The sequence below is a fragment of the Pleurodeles waltl genome, chromosome 2_2 (assembly GCF_031143425.1).
Source record: "Pleurodeles waltl isolate 20211129_DDA chromosome 2_2, aPleWal1.hap1.20221129, whole genome shotgun sequence".
NCBI lineage: Eukaryota > Metazoa > Chordata > Amphibia > Caudata > Salamandridae > Pleurodeles > Pleurodeles waltl.
Genome location: NC_090439.1, coordinates 300,682,115 through 300,699,267, shown reverse-complemented (window position 1 = coordinate 300,699,267; position 17,153 = coordinate 300,682,115).

Here is a 17,153-nt window from a genome sequence, read left to right as displayed (position 1 = left end):
CCGAGACCGCCGATGAAGACGGCGACAGTAAGTACCGCAACCTACGACACAAGGGAGGAAAGGGCAAACTTACACACCCACCCACTACACCCACCCTGCAAAGCCCCCCCCCCACCCATTCCCAGCAGCATTAATCAGACACCCTACACCAAGAGGGACATACCCGACCGGAGGCCACTGCAACGTGGCCATAGAACATATAATAGCCCCATACACATAAATAATTTAAACAAACACCAGGGTGGAACTGCGTGCAGCCCAAACACAGGCCACACAGAAACTTTATTAACTCGCTCAGTGAGCTAGATGAAGCAAACAGGGCCAATGGCCAGTCCAACAAGATTCAATTGTCCCTGGCCACAACTGGCCACACCTGACTCCCAAAAGCGCTGGGTACTCCACAAAAAGGGGCACCATAGGGGGATCCAGGCACCTCACGGAATGGGGGCAGGGTGGTGGGGTGGGGATTTACGACGGGGTGGGACTTAGACTTGCTGGAGGAGTTTGGAGAGGGGTGGGCTTCTCCTTTGAAGGGGGTGGGGGCTCTTAGGCTCGGGTGGAGCTGGATGCCTTAGGCTCCGAGCAGGCCTTCTTCTTCACTGTTGAAGGGGAACGGGAATGGGAAGGCTGGACCGGGGTGGGCTGCGATGTGGAAGGTGCGGAAAGGGCAAGGAGGTGGGCACGTTTCGGGACAAGATGTGGTGGGCCAGTGGGTTCGAACAGGTCTACACAGGAGAGGAAACGTTTCTTGGGAGCAAGTGGGGTGGGCGTGGATGAGGGCGTGGGAGTGGAGGCAGAGGGAGTTGATGTATGGGGTGTAGGTGTGCATGTAGTGGGTGCTGGTGACTGCACAGTATGCTGTGGTGTGGTGGATGTCTGATGGGTGGGTGTCTTGCTGCGTTTGAGTGTTTGAGGAGGTGGGGGTGTACACAGTGGGAGAAGACAGACAGCTAGTGTGGATGTATGTTGGGTGTGTGTCTGCAAGTCGGGTGAGTGTGCTGCATTTGTCAACTACAGTGGAGGTGGTGAGTGCAGGTGTAGTGTATGGGGTGCATGTATGGCTGTCTGCTATTGTGGTGAGTGCAGGAAGAGGAGCAGTAACAGTGAGTGACAGTGAAGTTCATGAGGGTGTGCATGTAGAGGGGACAGACAGGGAGGCGGAAGAGGCAGGCACACTGGAAGAAGTGGACGTTGTTGTGTGTGCAGATGTATGTTGGCTGTGTGAATGGTTGTGATGGGAGGTGTGTTGCTTGTGTTTGGAAGTGTGTTTTTTGTGTGTTGAAGTGCTTGACTGCATGTCTGAATGTGTGCCTTGGACGGGTGAAGGGAGTGGGGTGCTGGAAGGGGTAGAGGAGGTTGGAGGGGGGACAGAATGGCCAGGGAAACTGGCTGCCATCCAAGAGGAGGCCAGAGCCTGAAAAGATCTCTGTAGGGCAGACACAGCACTGTGAATGCCATCCAGATAGGCATTAGTCTGCTGCACCTCTGATGCTAGCCCCTGGATGGCATTGACGATGGTTGTCTGCCCTACAGAGATGGTTCTCAGGAGGTCAGTAGTCTCCTCTGTGAGGGCAACAGGGCTGACTGGGGCATGGGAGGAGGTGCCTGGGGCGAAGGAGCCACCCACCTTTCTGGGTGGGTGGGCACGGCCAACTCGGTGGGGAGCAGAAGGGAGGGCACTGGTGGTATGGGTGGTTGTGGAAGCTGTCACGGTCGTGATTTGTCCACTAGTGTCCGCCACCACCGGAGGACCCCCATCGGAGGAGGTGTCAGAGTCACTACCACCGGTGGTAGTAGTCTCCCCCGTGGAAGTCCCCTCGCCCTCCCACCCACTGGTCCCCTGGGTGTCCGTTGTCTCTGCCTCCGAGGATCCGTGGGCCGCTGTCTCCCCACTAGCCGGTGCCTACGCACCCTTGCCTGATGTTGATGCTGTACCAGACACACAAAAGAGAACAGGGATGGGGAGACAAAACAGGAGAGACACTTGTAAGTAGCTGAATGCTGATACACAATGGCCAGACATACACCTACCCAGCAGACACACCCATCAGGCTGCACCGTGCACTAGGCCCATGACCATGGCCCTGACTACTGAGCAGTATAGTGACCTACACCCATATCCTGTCATTGCATTGAAGCTGAGGTAGGTGAAACCTGACAGGGACACCCCTACGCCCTTTGGGGAGCAGACAGTAGCTGGACACCAGTCAAAACCCTGCTCTAAGCCCAATGACCCTATTGCACATACACTCATCCTTCCAGGCTGAAGTATAGGCTGTGGGTACTCACCCCATTGTGACTGCTGTGCAGCCTTCAAGCGTCCATCCAGGTCTGAGTACGCCACCGCCAGGATCCTTCGCATTAAGGGGGTCAGTGCCCGTGGAAGTCCCCTCGCCCTCCCACCCACTGGTCCCCTGGGTGTCCGTTGTCTCTGCCTCCGAGGATCCGTGGGCCGCTGTCTCCCCACTAGCCGGTGCCTACGCTCCCTTGCCTGATGTTGATGCTGTACCAGACACACAAAAGAGAACAGGGATGGGGAGACAAAACAGGAGAGACACTTGTAAGTAGCTGAATGCTAATACACAATGGCCAGACATACACCTACCCAGCAGACACACCCATCAGGCTGCACCGTGCACTAGGCCCATGACCATGGCCCTGACTACTGAGCAGTATAGTGACCTACACCCATATCCTGTCATTGCATTGAAGCTGAGGTAGGTGAAACCTGACAGGGACACCCCTACACCCTTTGGGGAGCAGACAGTAGCTAGACACCAGTCAAAACCCTGCTCTAAGCCCAATGACCCTATTGCACATACACTCATCCTTCCAGGCTGAAGGGGGTGAGTACCCACATGGGCTGTGGGTACTCACCCCCTTGTGACTGCTGTGCAGCCTTCAAGCGTCCATTCAGGTCTGAGTACGCCACCGCCAGGATCCTTCGCATTAAGGGGGTCAGTGCCCAACGGACACCCCTACCACGTTGGGAGGACTTCCCCAGCTGGGCCTCACTGATCTTCCACGCCCAGCACCGCAGGTCCTCCCACCTCTTCCGACAGTGGGTGCTCCGCCGGTTGTAGACCCCCAGGGTCCGTACCTCCTTGACGACGGCATGCCAATGTGCCCTGACATAGTAGGGAGACACAGAAGAAACACAGAGGTCAGGCACCTGCACGATGGCAATAGCTGGCTGATTGTTAGACATAGGACAGACAGTAGTCCCAGACATGTAGGACAGTGGCACACAGCATTCCATGCACCAAGCCCCATCCTGGCTCACAGGAACGCACATCAGAGCAATCCACTCCATCCATTGCACACAGAGTGCCCCCCAAAGCCGGACTCACCTGTACCTCTGGCCGGCCGTAGAGTCTGCCGTAGAGGGGCAGGGCCCCTTCCACCAGTTTCTACAGTTCTTCCTGGGTGAAGGCCGGGGCCCTTTCCCCTGCACCACGTGGAACATCCATAGCCAGAGGCAGGCCACAGCAGTACACGGAGTGGAGTACTTCTCTGCACAAGATCAGGGAGTCAAGTGAGCACACGATGACAAACGCCTGTACGTTCCGCGGCGGAATGCACTGTCACCGCCAGCGGCGATCATGATACACCAAGATTCCCCATTGGCATCCATGTTATCCAATGAGGGTGCGAAGCTGCGGTAAACACCACCGAACACAGTGACGTCAACCGCTAGCGGTCTTAGGTCACAGTGGGCAGATATTTTGCCATGACCTACGCATCTTGAAATTCAATTTAGCCCCAATGCTGAGCCTAGTAGCCATATGATTCACATATGTCTCTATCCATAGAGTATATTATCACACATGATTTACTCCGTTCCCTCTCAGTGGTGACAATGTAGGTTGCAGTTATTGTACAGACACTACTATGAAGAATGCAGTGAATGTGTTTAGCAAATATGCCTGTGTATGTGTGCACATGACTCCTTGTTCTTACCCCTCACAGGTACAGACCCTTGTGGCGAGGAAGGGCACCTTCTGTGTACAGACCACTTTTGGATATGGGGACCATAGTGGTGCGTGAGATCCTTATCACTTACAGACTCACACGTGCAACTATTCAGGACCTATGTGCATTACTGGACCCTGCACTGACTCCCAGAAATCGTAATCAGCATGCCATTCCAACTGAGGTGCAGGTGCTCTCCGCACTCCATTTCCTGGCCACAGGCTCCTTTCAAGTGACAGTGGGCATGGGTGCTGGTTTCTGACAGCCAATGTTCAGCCAGGTACCTACAAGATTTCTAAATGCTTTTGTACAACATCTGCAATCCTATGTGTAATTCCCCCAAAGTGCTGAGCTCCCTGCCATCAAGTCAGACTTCAATGCCTTTGCAAACATTCCCCATGTTATTGGTGCCATCGATGGAACCCACACACCCATCGTCCTCCCAAGAGTGAGTGAACAGGTGTACAGAAACAGGAAGAACTTTCACTCCATGAACATCCAACTGGTATGTACAGCAGACCAGTACATATCCCATGGGAATGCCATGATTCCTGGTTCAGTCCATGATTCATTTGTTTTGAGGAACAGTAGTGTGCCACAAAAGATGGAACAACTCCAAGAGGATAGAGGGTGGATCATAGGTAAGTGTGCCTGTCACTATCTGACACATTGCTGAAAAACAGCCTGTCAGACTAAGGACATTCCAAAGACGCCTCTGTATTGACCATTTCTCTAAGTGATTCTGGCTATCCAAACTTGCGTTGGCTCCTGACACCAGTGAGGAATCCCAGGACGGATGCAGAGAGGAAATACAATGAGGCCCATGGACGTACTAGGAGGGTGATAGAGCGTACTATAGGTCTCATGAAGGCTAGATTTCGGTGCCTACATATCTCTGGGGGTTCATTGGCCTATGGACCTGATAAGGTGTGTAGGATAGTGGTGGCCTGCTGCATGCTGCACAATGTGGCAGTGAGACATTCAATCCCCCTTTTGGAGGTGGAGGGTGCTATAGGTCCTGATCTGTTACCTCAGATAGGTGAGGAGAGTGATGGTGAGGATGAGGAAGGGGAAGATGTAAATTCCAGAAACCAACTGATAGAACTCTACTTCCAATAACTGTTTGGGACTTCAGCCTGTATTTGTGGTTAGTGACTGATACTGTAAGTGTGCCATGTCAACTAGGTGGAATTGGTCATGATATGCGAGTAATGGACCTCTTCAGCATGGTACAGACAGACAACATAAGTATTCCCTTCTTGACTTTTTAGAAACACACTGTACCAGCAGCATGCACAATTTGACAATAAAGTTTATCCCTGCCTGTTGCATCATTACCTCCACTTTGGTCAACATTGAAGACAGTGTTACAGGTGAGATATGTTGTTTATTGGAGGTTTATTGGTGGAATACAGTGAAATGTGCTATGTACAGTGATGGAAGTTGTTATGGTTGGTTGTCCTCAAAACCGGCTTGGTGGCAGGCCTGTTTGATTTCATAGGTGTGTCCTATTTGTAGTTATGTTCATCATTTAGCCCTCAGCTAAGTGCAGTTTGTGAATGGGTTTGTTGGTTGCTTGGCAGTAGCAGCAGTGTCAATTGTTGGTAGGGGGCTTGTTCTTGGCTGGGTTTCCAGTGCCATATCTTGGCCTGAGGCTGCGTTTGGGTGCCTGCTGTCGAGCTACTTGGGGTGACATTGTCGACCCTTGTGATTCCTGGGAGGGTTTTTCCTGTGCAGTTTCAGCTGCTTGGGACAACTGTTGCTGGTTGTCCAGGGCTGTTGTGGGGGCCTCTTGTCCGGTGTGGGTGCCTGAGGCATTGTGTTCTTTCCACTGCTTCATGGCCTGTTGGCGGTGTTCCAGCTGCATCCTCTGGCTTTGCTCCAGGGAGGTTACAATCAGTGCCAACCTGTCTCTGGTATGTTAGTATGCCCCCAATACCTCTGCAGTGGTGTCCTGGGCTGCTCCATCTATTTGGTGCCCTACCCCCTGACCCACTGGGGCACTTGACCTTGCCCTGGCCCCCGGTGCCTGCGTCCCCTGCACAGGTCTGGACGTGCCACTAGTACTGGGGCCCTCGTCTTCCTGCATTTTGGGGGTGGGAGACTGTGGCCTCTGTTGCTGTGGTCCACCTGTTTGTTCCCTGGGTCCACTGGTGTGGGCACACCTCCCCTGGCCTGCTGGTCTTGACTGGGTGTTAGGGGTGACAGTGTTTTCCTGGGTGGGGCTGCTGCATGGTGAGGATCCAGGGCTGTGTGAGGGGCCTGCCTGCTCATCAATGTCCAGGGATCCTTCACCAGTGTCCTGTGATGTGCCTCTGTCTCCCTGGAATGCTGTGGCACTCCTTGTCCCCTCCATTAGGGTTGCATGGGTGGTGATGCCTGTTGGGGGACATAGAAGTATTTGTTACATATGCAGGAGGGTCTGAGGTGGGCAGTACTGTACAATTTAATGCTGGTGTGCCTTTCAGTGGCCTTCAGGGGTGCCTTTGTGAGGTGGACATAGCATCTAGTGGCAGTGGTGGGGTTACATTGTGGTGGTGGTTATTATTCCATTGTGGTAACGTGCAGGGGTGGGTGGCTGTGCACAGCGGGAGTGATGTGGGTCTGATAGTGAGTTGTGGGTGATGCAGGGTGGTGGATGTGGTGGGTAATGGCTGGGAGGGGTGTGGGTCTAGGTGGGTGTGGGTGGGGTGGGATGGTGATGCATTACAGATATGGTGTATATGGGGTAAATATAGACGACTTACCTGAGTCCATTCCTCCAGTGAGTCCAGTGAGTCCCTCTGGGTGCAGGATGGCGAGTACCTTCTCCTCCTAGTTGGTGTAGTCGGGTGGTGTTGGTGGCAGCCCTCCCCCAGTCTTCTGCACTGCGATGTGGTGCCTGGATGCCATGGCCCAAACCTTCCCCCGCAGGTCGTTTCTACTCTTGTGGATGTCGTCCCTGGTGCGTAGATGGTGTCCCACTTCATTCACCCTGTTGATGATGGTCTGTCACAGCTCCATTTTCCGGGCGATGGGTGTGTGCTGCACCTCGGAGACGAATATTTGTGGCTCCACTTTTAGGATCTCGTCCAGGGTGGTGGATGGCGTCAGGACTGGGGACGGTGTTTGGGTGCTCCTGTGTGGGTCGATGTGCATGTCCTGTCTGCTAGCGTTCTCTGTCTGGCTCTGGTGCTCTCCGTCTTCTGGTCCTGGTTTCGTTGCAAGGGATTGTGGGGTGTGTCTGGGGGTGTTTTATGGTGTTCTGGATGTGTGTCAGGTGTGTTGGTGCTAAGCCTAGCGTCAATGTGTGCAGTGGTTGCTGTTGGGCCCACTTGCCGCCAGTGGCGGTCGCAGCACCAATGGTCAACCGGCCTCCACTGTCCGCCAAGGTGATTTGTGCATGTTTATTTGGATGGCGGAATGTGGGTGTGCTTGGCGGTGGCGGGGTGGGGTGGGCTGTGATTCCCGCAGACAGGGTCCTGGTGGGGAGTGGTGGTGTGGGAATGTTTGGCAGTGTTGGGTTTTTTGTTCATTATATGGTGGGTTTCCATTCACCGCTGCCGGCGGGATTCTGTTCACCGCCACCACAGCGGTCGTCGGTCTTTACCGCCATGTTTATAGTGACCGCCTTAATGTTCATACCGAACAGATAAATACTGCAAGAACATGACCAACAACATGGCTTGCCTTCACATTGTGACCAACGCTAGGCACATTAAGCATGTTAAATTCTTGGTGGGCTGGCTCTTCCCGTGTGGAAATATCACCTTCTCCTACATTCCCACTAATATAACTGATGGATTGTGTACCTTCACGCAATTAGGACTCATGATGTTTCCATTTAACTCTGAACATACTCGTTATCCTAGGGACGCAGTTCAATTAAGTGAGGACTGCGATTCGGGCATTCAATTATTATCCAAATTAGAGTATATAAGTTTGAGTCTTTCTAATGTAGGCGTGCCCGGTTTAGCTGTTTATAATACTCAAATGTTTAATAAGTTGGCATGCTTAATAGTTAAGAACATAAATCACACTTCTACTGCTTTATCTGAATATTTACTAGATATACATGGTACTAGAAAAGCTGTATTGCAAAACAGAGCTGCTATAGATTACTTACTGTTAACCCCATGAGTGCAAGCGTCAGCCACTAGCTAATGCCCGAACTCCCTCCCTGGTGTGGGTCACGACCAGTGGCCAATACCAGGGAGCGGGTTGAAAAATCCTCTGGTGCGTTTCACCGGATGTTTTTTTTTTATATAATCCCACATCAGAGACACAGAAGAGCTTCTGTGTCTCCATCCTCCCCTGTGTGTTGTCAGACCGCCGTGAGGTGCGCTGACGTTCACAATCTGTTTTCCCCATTGGAGCAGGAATCGGACGTAAGGCCGATTCCTGCTCCGGTGGGGAAACCGGGTCCAAACGCCTCCCTTCCGTCCCGGAAGCCCGTGTTCGAAAGGGGAGATTTTCCCCCTTTCAAACGAGGCCTTCTGCGATCCCGGGCCAGGAAACCCCACTAGACATCAGGGATTTCATTTGGGAGGGGGTCAGCTCCCTCATGCATATAGTTTTTTTAAAAAGGTAAGTTTACTCTGGGGGGCGCGATGGGCTAAATATATCTATATATATATACATATATATATATATATATATATATATATAAATATATTAAATTAAATTGACAGGAGATCACCCGTGTGCAGGGGGCGACCCCCTGTGGGGGCATAAAAAAAAATAATAGTTGTGTGGTTTCCCTGGAGGCCACTATGGCCCTCAGGGAAACCATACAGCTATTAAAAAAAGATATGGATCTATATATATGTACAGACCTATATATAGATATTTATTTATATAGGTATATATAGCTATCTATAGATAGATAGATATATCTATTTATAGCTATGTAGATCTATGCTTATATCACTTTTGTCAATGCATGTGTGGTTTCCCTGGGGGCTGCGATCGGCCCCCAGGAAAACCACACCCACATATAAAAGTGATCTCTTTACAGCTCTGACGTAGGATCAGAGACAGAGGCAGCAGCTACCGAGACAGCATCTGAGGGATAGGACAATAACGCAGCCTCTGGGAGTGATTTATCCGACAACTCCTCTTCCAGCGATTTTGAGGGAGATGATGAGGACAGTCCTGCTGTCCCTTTGCAAGCACAGTCTGTGCAGTGGGACAGTAGCAGGTTATCCCAACCCAGAGAGCAGGTGCATGTGGCAGCAAGCACAGAGAGAGTGCTCTCTTGGGAGTTCCCCAAGTTAGTTCAGCCCCAAATTCCACCACCCAAATCGTATTGTGGAGACATCAAAATTATCTATCACAAAACAACCTGGTTTTGTCAGGCAGGCACCTGCGTTTTTAGTCCCGGGCTCGGCGGCCATATAAGGAAACCTACCATACCCAGAAATTTCTGGAAGCTAGACACCCAGGGGAGTCCACTGAGGTGTGACTTGTGTGGATTCCCCAAAGTTTTCTTACCCATAATACCCTGCAAAAGTGAAAGGTTGAATACAAACTCTATTGTTTTTGCATTTCTGTCACACAAACGACAGGAATATGTTGGGATCCACAAAATTCCTACCACCCAGTGTTTCCCCACCTGTCCTGATAAAAACGCTACCCCACTTGAGTGCCTGTACCTAGTGTCTGCGCCAGGAATGCATCACCCCCGGGTCAACAGTTGCCCTCATGTAAGGACTAACGTTGACCATTGTTTGATCCATTCCTGGCACAGGAACTAGGCCTACCGACACAAGTGAGGTACCATTTTTATCAGGAGACTTGGGGGAATGCTGGGTGGAAGAAAATGTGTGGCTCCTCTCAGATTCCAGAACTTTCTATCACCAAAATGTGAGAAAAAATGTGTTTTGTTGCCAAATGTTGAGGTTTACAGAGGATTCTGGGTAACAGAACCTGGTGAGAGCACCACAAGTTACCCCATCCTGGGTTCCCCTAGGTGTTGAGTTTTAAAAAATGCACAGGTTTGGTGGGTTTTCTTAGGTACCAGCTCAGCTAGAGACCAAAATCCACAGCTAGGCACTTTACAAAAACACATCAGTTTTCAATGCAAAAATGTGATGTGTCCATGTTGCGTTTTGGGGCGTTTACTATCGCGGGCATTAGGCCTACCAACACAAGTGAGGTACCATTTTTATCAGGCAACTTGGAAGAACACAGAATAGAAGAACAAGTGTTATTGCCCTTTGTCTTTCGCTACATTTTTTCCTTCCAAACGTAAGACAGTGTGTAAAAAAGAAGTCTATTTGAGAAATACCCTGTAATTCCCATGCTCATATGGGGACCCCGGAATTCAGACATGTGCAAATAACCACTGCTTCGCAGCACCTTATCTTCTGCCCATTTTGAAAATACAAAGGTTTCCTTGATACCTATTTTTGACTGTTTATATTCCACCAAATGAATTGCTATATACCCGTTATATAATGAAAACCCATTGCAAGGTGAAGCTCATTTTTTGGCTCTGGGTATCTAGGGTTTTTGATGAACCTACGAGCCCTATATATCCCCGCAACCGGAAGAGTCCAGCAGATATAATGATATATTGATTTTTTAAATCTGCCATAGCTGGAAAACGTTATAGAAGAAAATGTGGACAGAAATTACTCTTTTTTCACCTCAATTTCAATATTTTATTTTAACTCTTACTTTCTGTAGGAAAAACTTGAAGGAGTTCAGGATTCTGTCTACTTTCTAGAAATGTTTCGCTGTCTGGGATCCAGCAGCGGTTTTACATCCATTTTGGTCACTAATTGGAAGGAGGCTGAAAGCACAAAAAATAGTAAAAATGGGGTATGTCCCAGTAAAATGTCAAAATTGTGTTGAAAAATGTGGTTTTTTCATTCAAGTCTGCCTGTTCCAGAAAGCTGGGAAGATGGTAATTTTAGCACAGCAAACCCTTTGTTAATGCAATTTTCAGGGAGAAAACCACATGCTTTCTTCTGCAGCCCTCTTTCCCATTTTTGTAAAAAAAACAACTTTTGGCTGTATTTTGGCTAATTTCTCGATCTCCTCTGGGAGAACCCACAAACTCTGGGTACCTTTAGAATCCATAGGATGTTGGAAAGAAAGGATGCAATTTTGGCATGGATAGCTTCTGTGGACGAAAAGTTATGAAGGCATAAGCACTAACTACCCTAAATAGCCACAAAGGGCTTAGCACTGGTGGGGGGGAGGCCCAGCAGCGAAGGGGTTAAAGCATGATCACCGGTGCTCTGAATTTAAAGGCATTTGTTGCTTCAATTTGTCAGACCACTCTAAATCCATCCAATCCCATATTGACACTTCACATGAATTGGTGAAAGGAGTAAAATAAGACGTGGATAAAGGGTGGTGGGATTGGTTATTCCAGTAGTTGCCCAATTTCGGACAAGTACATAGGGGGTCCTTCCTAGATTGGCGGGCGGCGGTTGCTGCCCGCCAAGCGGGAACCGCCAGAAGACCGTACCGCAGTCAAAAGACCGCGGCAGTCATTCTGAGTTTCCCGCTGGGCTGGCGGGCGACCGCCAGAAGGCCGCCCGCCCGCCCAGCGGGAAACCCCCTTTCACGAGGATGCTGGCTCCGAATGGAGCCGGCGGAGTGGAAGGGGTGCGACGGGTGCAGTGGCACCCGTCGCGATTTTCAGTGTCTGCATAGCAGACACTGAAAATATCAATGGGGCCCTGTTAGGGGGCCCCTGCACTGCCCATGCCAGTGGCATGGGCAGTGCAGGGCCCCCCAGGGGCCCCACGACACCCGTTACCGCCATCCTGTTCCTGGCGGTGAAAACCGCCAGGAACAGGATGGCAGTAAGGGGATCGGAATCCCCATGGCGGCGCTGCAAGCAGCGCCGCCGTGGAGGATTCCCTGGGGCAGCGGAAAACCGGCAGGACACCGCCGGTTTCCCGTTTCTGACCGCGGCTTTACCGCCGCGGTCAGAATGCCCCCGGAAGCACCGCCAGCCTGTTGCCGGTGCTTCCTCCGTCACCTACCCTGGCGGTCATAGACCGCCAGGGTAGGAATGACCCCCATAATGTCTTGGGTGGGATACTTGTGATGATTTCTATAGTTATAATGTGTTGCTGTGTACAATGCATACCAAATGTGCTTGTGATGTTTAGAACTATGTGTTATGAGAGTCACTGGTCAAAGGGTGAACTGTAATAATATCTGTAGTTAACCACTCCTCCATCTTGACCACTGACTCCATTTTGTGCTTAGCTTTAAACACAGTCACATTGGTGGTGCAGGTATTTCCCGGCGCACAATTTATGCAACGTCTTTCGGTCATGTCTTCGCTCTTCATGCTCTTTCTCACCCAGGGCAGGTACATAACGTGAGGCAGTGAAGAGCACAATTGATAAGATGTACCAGAGGAGAATGTTTATGGTACGGCAGGGAACAGTTCGGTCTTCGGAGCTCACCTTGGGATATGGCAAAATGCCACTCCTAATGTGAATTTTGACACGTTGAGCAGACTCGAGGCTTTATTGTTCCAAAACATGTGGCGCTCACATCTGCACACAAGACCTACACACTTCAGTTGGCAAGGTCGTCAGCAGAGATACAGTCCCTTTTAAGTACCAACTTTCCGAGACACTTTGGTGAGGTCGTGGGACGAATATGTAATGCATCCAGTACTACTGGAATTGCAAATTTCTTTAAGGCTGTTGGTTCTGGTTTCATTCACACCTTCTCTTCCATATTTGGTTTAATACTATCAGCCATCCACTCAATATTCTCCAGTATTTTCGCGGGATTTCCAATAACTTTGGCTATAACAGGTGGCATTTTGCTATTGCTACTTTTTCTGCGCAGTGGCTGTCCCGCCGCAACAAGGAAGAATGAGAGCACTCTCACCAGCGCAGCTGTGTCATGAACGCATGATGCAGGAGTTTGGAGCAACACTCCTGGAGGAATCTGAGTGTGACTGGTCTTTGTTATTCAGACCGGTTTTGCATTGTGTGCAGCCCGTGTTTCGGTGCCTCTGGTGCTCGTTCTAACATGCACTGAAAGTTTGTCTTGCTACGCAGCGCTTGCTTTCATTGGACGATTATCTGTTGATGTTCTCACTGAGGGTTCATTACCGGACATGCATGTTGAGGGTGCGTTTGCTATGTGAAGTTGCTTATGAGTTGCCCTTCCTGGAGGATGCGGCTCTGAACTCATTACTGGGCACACCACGGAATGGTGCTGCCTTGGCTGAAGCTCAGGCTATGGAACATGAATGCTCCTTGGACCTTTTTGGTGATGCATTTCCTACTTTAACACCTGCCGAAGTGGAAGATCTCCTGTCTTCAATTGTCCCGGATTCAATTGGCAACTTCCAAATTGACTCTGACTCTTGAAATTCGGCCTTTTTACGCCACAAGTTAACATTTTAAATTTTCCTTTTATATATGCTCAAGACACTGCAGTGGCAGGTATGAGATAAGTTTACAGGGCTACTCATGTTGGCACAATCAGTGCTGCGGATCCACTAGTAGCATTTGATTTACTGGTCGGGGGCACCCATAGTGCACTTAAATCAAACATGTCAATCATGGATAAACCAATTGCAGATGCATTTTAGACAGAGAGCACACCCGCTTTAGCACTGGTTAGCAGTGGTAAGGTGCCAGAGTCCTAAAGCTGATAAAAATAGGTCAGAAAAAATAGGAGGAAGAAGGCAAAAAGTTTGGGTAACCCTGCAAAAAGGGCTAGGTCCAACACTCACTTCTGACCCTACCAACTCAGTACATTCCTGGACCTGTGGATACTCTGCCAGTAGGAAGGACTGCTGTGCTGCAAAAAGACTGCTACTATGCTAGATTGCTGCTCTGGAAGAAGTGCCTTCTTGCTGTACTGACCTGCTGCCCTCTTTGCCTGTGTGTGAACAACTAGACCCACAACACTTCAAGCCAGACATAGAGTGACTCTCAGGCCTTGATGGCTTACCTCCTGTTCTTCCAAAGTCTATGGGACACAAAATACTTCCAACTCATCACCTACAGCACTTGGACTCTGCCATCTGTGAGTCTTGCCCTGCCAAGTGGTGCAACTCCAGTCCTAGGCCCTTGGACGTGGGTATAAATTGCTGCTCCAGTCCAGAATCCACGCATTGACCCTATTGTGCCACTCTGAACCTGCGCATCAAAGTGGACGCATCATCGCTGCTGCAAAGATCAGGGACATTACATCACCATCGGTGGGGCGCATCACCTCCAGTTCTGATGTAACTTCAACTTTCCACATCTCAGAACTCATGCATCCCCTATATCTGAAGGATGGACGATGACACATCACCTCCTTTGCTCCTCGCATCTTGTTCTTGAAATCATCGCAACAGCAAATCAAGGTACTGTTTCAGCAGGCCAATGCTGGGGCCTGTATCTGACCCGCACTCGATCGCGGTTAGCCAGACTTTTCACATTTGACCCAGTCCAGAACGACCACATAGCCTTGGTTGGCGCTATATGCTTCTAAGCACTACAATTAAGTTTATTCTTTGAAACTTCATATCTCAACTACTGCTTATTGAACGTTTGTCATTTTGGTCTTGTGTTGTTCATTAAATTAAGCTCTAATTTTTCTAACCAGGTGTGGTATCTTTTTGCTTAGTGTTTTCACTGTTTTACTGTTTGAAGTGTTACACAAATACTTTACATATTGCCTCTTAAATTATGCCTGACTGCTCTGTGCCAAGCTACCAGGGGGTGAGCACAGATTAATTGAAATTTGGGTTTGTGACTTACCCTGACTAGAATTGTGGTTCCTGTTTGAACAAGGTGCATATATCTCTGCCAACCAGAAACCCATTTTCTAACACTGATGATCTGCAGTGAGGACAGGACTTGTGTTTGTGCAGTACCATACAGTAACTTGGTGTTCACTACCATTCCATACCTAAGACCAATTTGAGTCACTCCTCCCTGATTGTCATTTTTGATTTTTTCAAATTTATCTTCAATCAACCTGCCTGTTCTGTGATTACACTTGCAAAGTTGGAGTTTGAACTGACCAACTTAGAGCTCTACACAGTGCCCCAGCTCAAGACGTTTTGCCGAGACAAAGGGTTGCCTTCCAAGAGGAGCATCAAAAAGGCAGAGCTCCAAAAGGCTTTAAGGGCATGAGCAGAGGCCCATAGGCCCCACATACAATAAGGAGGCGGAGGAGCTGGATAATGAAGAGGAAGTGGACCAAGACTCACAGGAGGTTCTTGGACTGCTAGCTGCAGGGGAGGGGAGCAGCATCCTTCTAGGACTGGAGATTCCACCCAGGGCAGGGAGCAGTGTGTCATCCAGAGGCCTGTTCCCTGAGGAGCTGGAGGACAGGGGGGAGGAGACAAAACATAAGTTGAAGCTTGCTAAATTGGAGAAGTAGCCAGCCCTGGAGGAGAGGAGGCTGGCCAAGGAGGAAAAGTGAACTGCCCATGAGCTGAGCCTCAGACAGCTGAATATAAAAGCCATGCAAGTGGAGTCCAGCAGTAATGGTGCAGCGTACCAGCAGTGTCCATTGGAGAAGGGAATCTTTGTATTCAAACCATTTGGTACCCAGTTATGTGGTGGGGATGTCATTTGCTCTATAGGTTCACATGGTTCCATAGGAGTACTGGAAGGGTAGTTTGTAGAGCTATATGCCCATGGTGGGAAGGGTAACACTCCTTACACTAGAGGTAGAGAACCAGGCACAGTACACCCCCATGAAGGCCATACCTGTGAGAGGTGTAGATAGCGATTCAGGAGCAACCACAAACTTCCTCACAGACCAGGGTGAACTTCCTAGATTATTCAAGCAAGGCACTGAAAGGCTGAATGAGGGGTGGCAAGAAGGATGATTTCACTGGGCTATGAAATCTAATTCCGAGGGAGAACATGTTTTATATCTGTTTTCCAGAGTTGCAGCAGTACCTGGTTGATAGCAAGGTGAGTGACCCCAGGAAGCTTGCTGAGGAGGTGGACCTCTGGGTCAGCACCTTTGCCCAAGAAGGCATCTAGAGGGACTCTCAAAAGGGTGGTCAGGGTTCCCACCAGAAGGAGGGGGTGATAACAAGAGAAGTTCCTGCAAGACCCCCAAAACAACTCTCAATGAAAAGAGTCTCATTCCCAGTCTAGCCACTAGAAAAAAGAGCTTTCTTGACAGGAAAGGCACCAAGGATGACAAGTATAGTGCTATGGAGTAGTTTGTTCCAGTCAGTGTCCTTTGGTGAAATGGGAATGGTGCATAAAGCCCTTGTGCCTTCTAATACTGCAAAGTATAGACAGTGGTTCTGAGGGACACAGGATCCAACATGACTGTGGTAAGGAGTCAGTTCGTGTCCCCAGAGTAGATTTTACCCAATAAATTCTACCAGGTTGTAGTAGCTGACAACTGGGAGGGTCACTATGCAGTTGTTCTTGCTCCATTTGAGTTGGGAGGGGTGTCTCAGGTCTTCTGGAGGTTGTTTTGAGTCCTGCCATGCCTGTGGATTGTTTGTTGGGAAATTATCTTGAGAACACTACCTGGAAGGAAGTGGAGCTTAAGTCACACCTGGAAATGTTGGGGTTGTCAGCTTGGATATGTGCAACCATCAGGTCAATGGCTACACTGGTAAGGAGCCAGTGCAGTTCGGAGCTGGGAAAAATGGCCCAGAAAACTGCCAAGAAAAATAAGGCAAGGGGTGTGGGAAACCAGCTTCTAAATGTTTCACAGCTGAGGTGGATGGGGTGCCAGAGGAGCTCACCCCAGAGCCCACTGAGAAGGGCATTGTCTCCCTTGGTGACCTGTCTGAACTTGCTGGATGTCAAGAAGAAGTAAGATCCACCAAGGAAGAGCCCTGTGAAGCACAGAAGGAGTGCCAATTATGGGGGGCATAAGGCCAGGCAGCTGGTGGTGCCTCAGAGGATCATTGTGTATTTTGGGAAGAATTACATCTATTCAGTGAGCTTAAGTCACCTGAGCATGGCGTAACAGGCCCAGTGCTATGAAAAAAGGGGGAGAAATTATACGGTCCATTGTACATCTCCCAGAGTAATACTAATCAATAGACCAAGGTACACTGTTTTGAAATATAGAACCCCTCACTGCCAAATCAGGTGGGAGTCCAGGGTCACCCAAGCATTTGTTCTTTAGGAACAGTAGCCCTCATTTACCATTAGGTGGCATGCTTCATCATCGTGCCATGCTCCTCATCAGGTTGGCACTGCAATGGCTGATGGGCCCTTCAAGAGGGC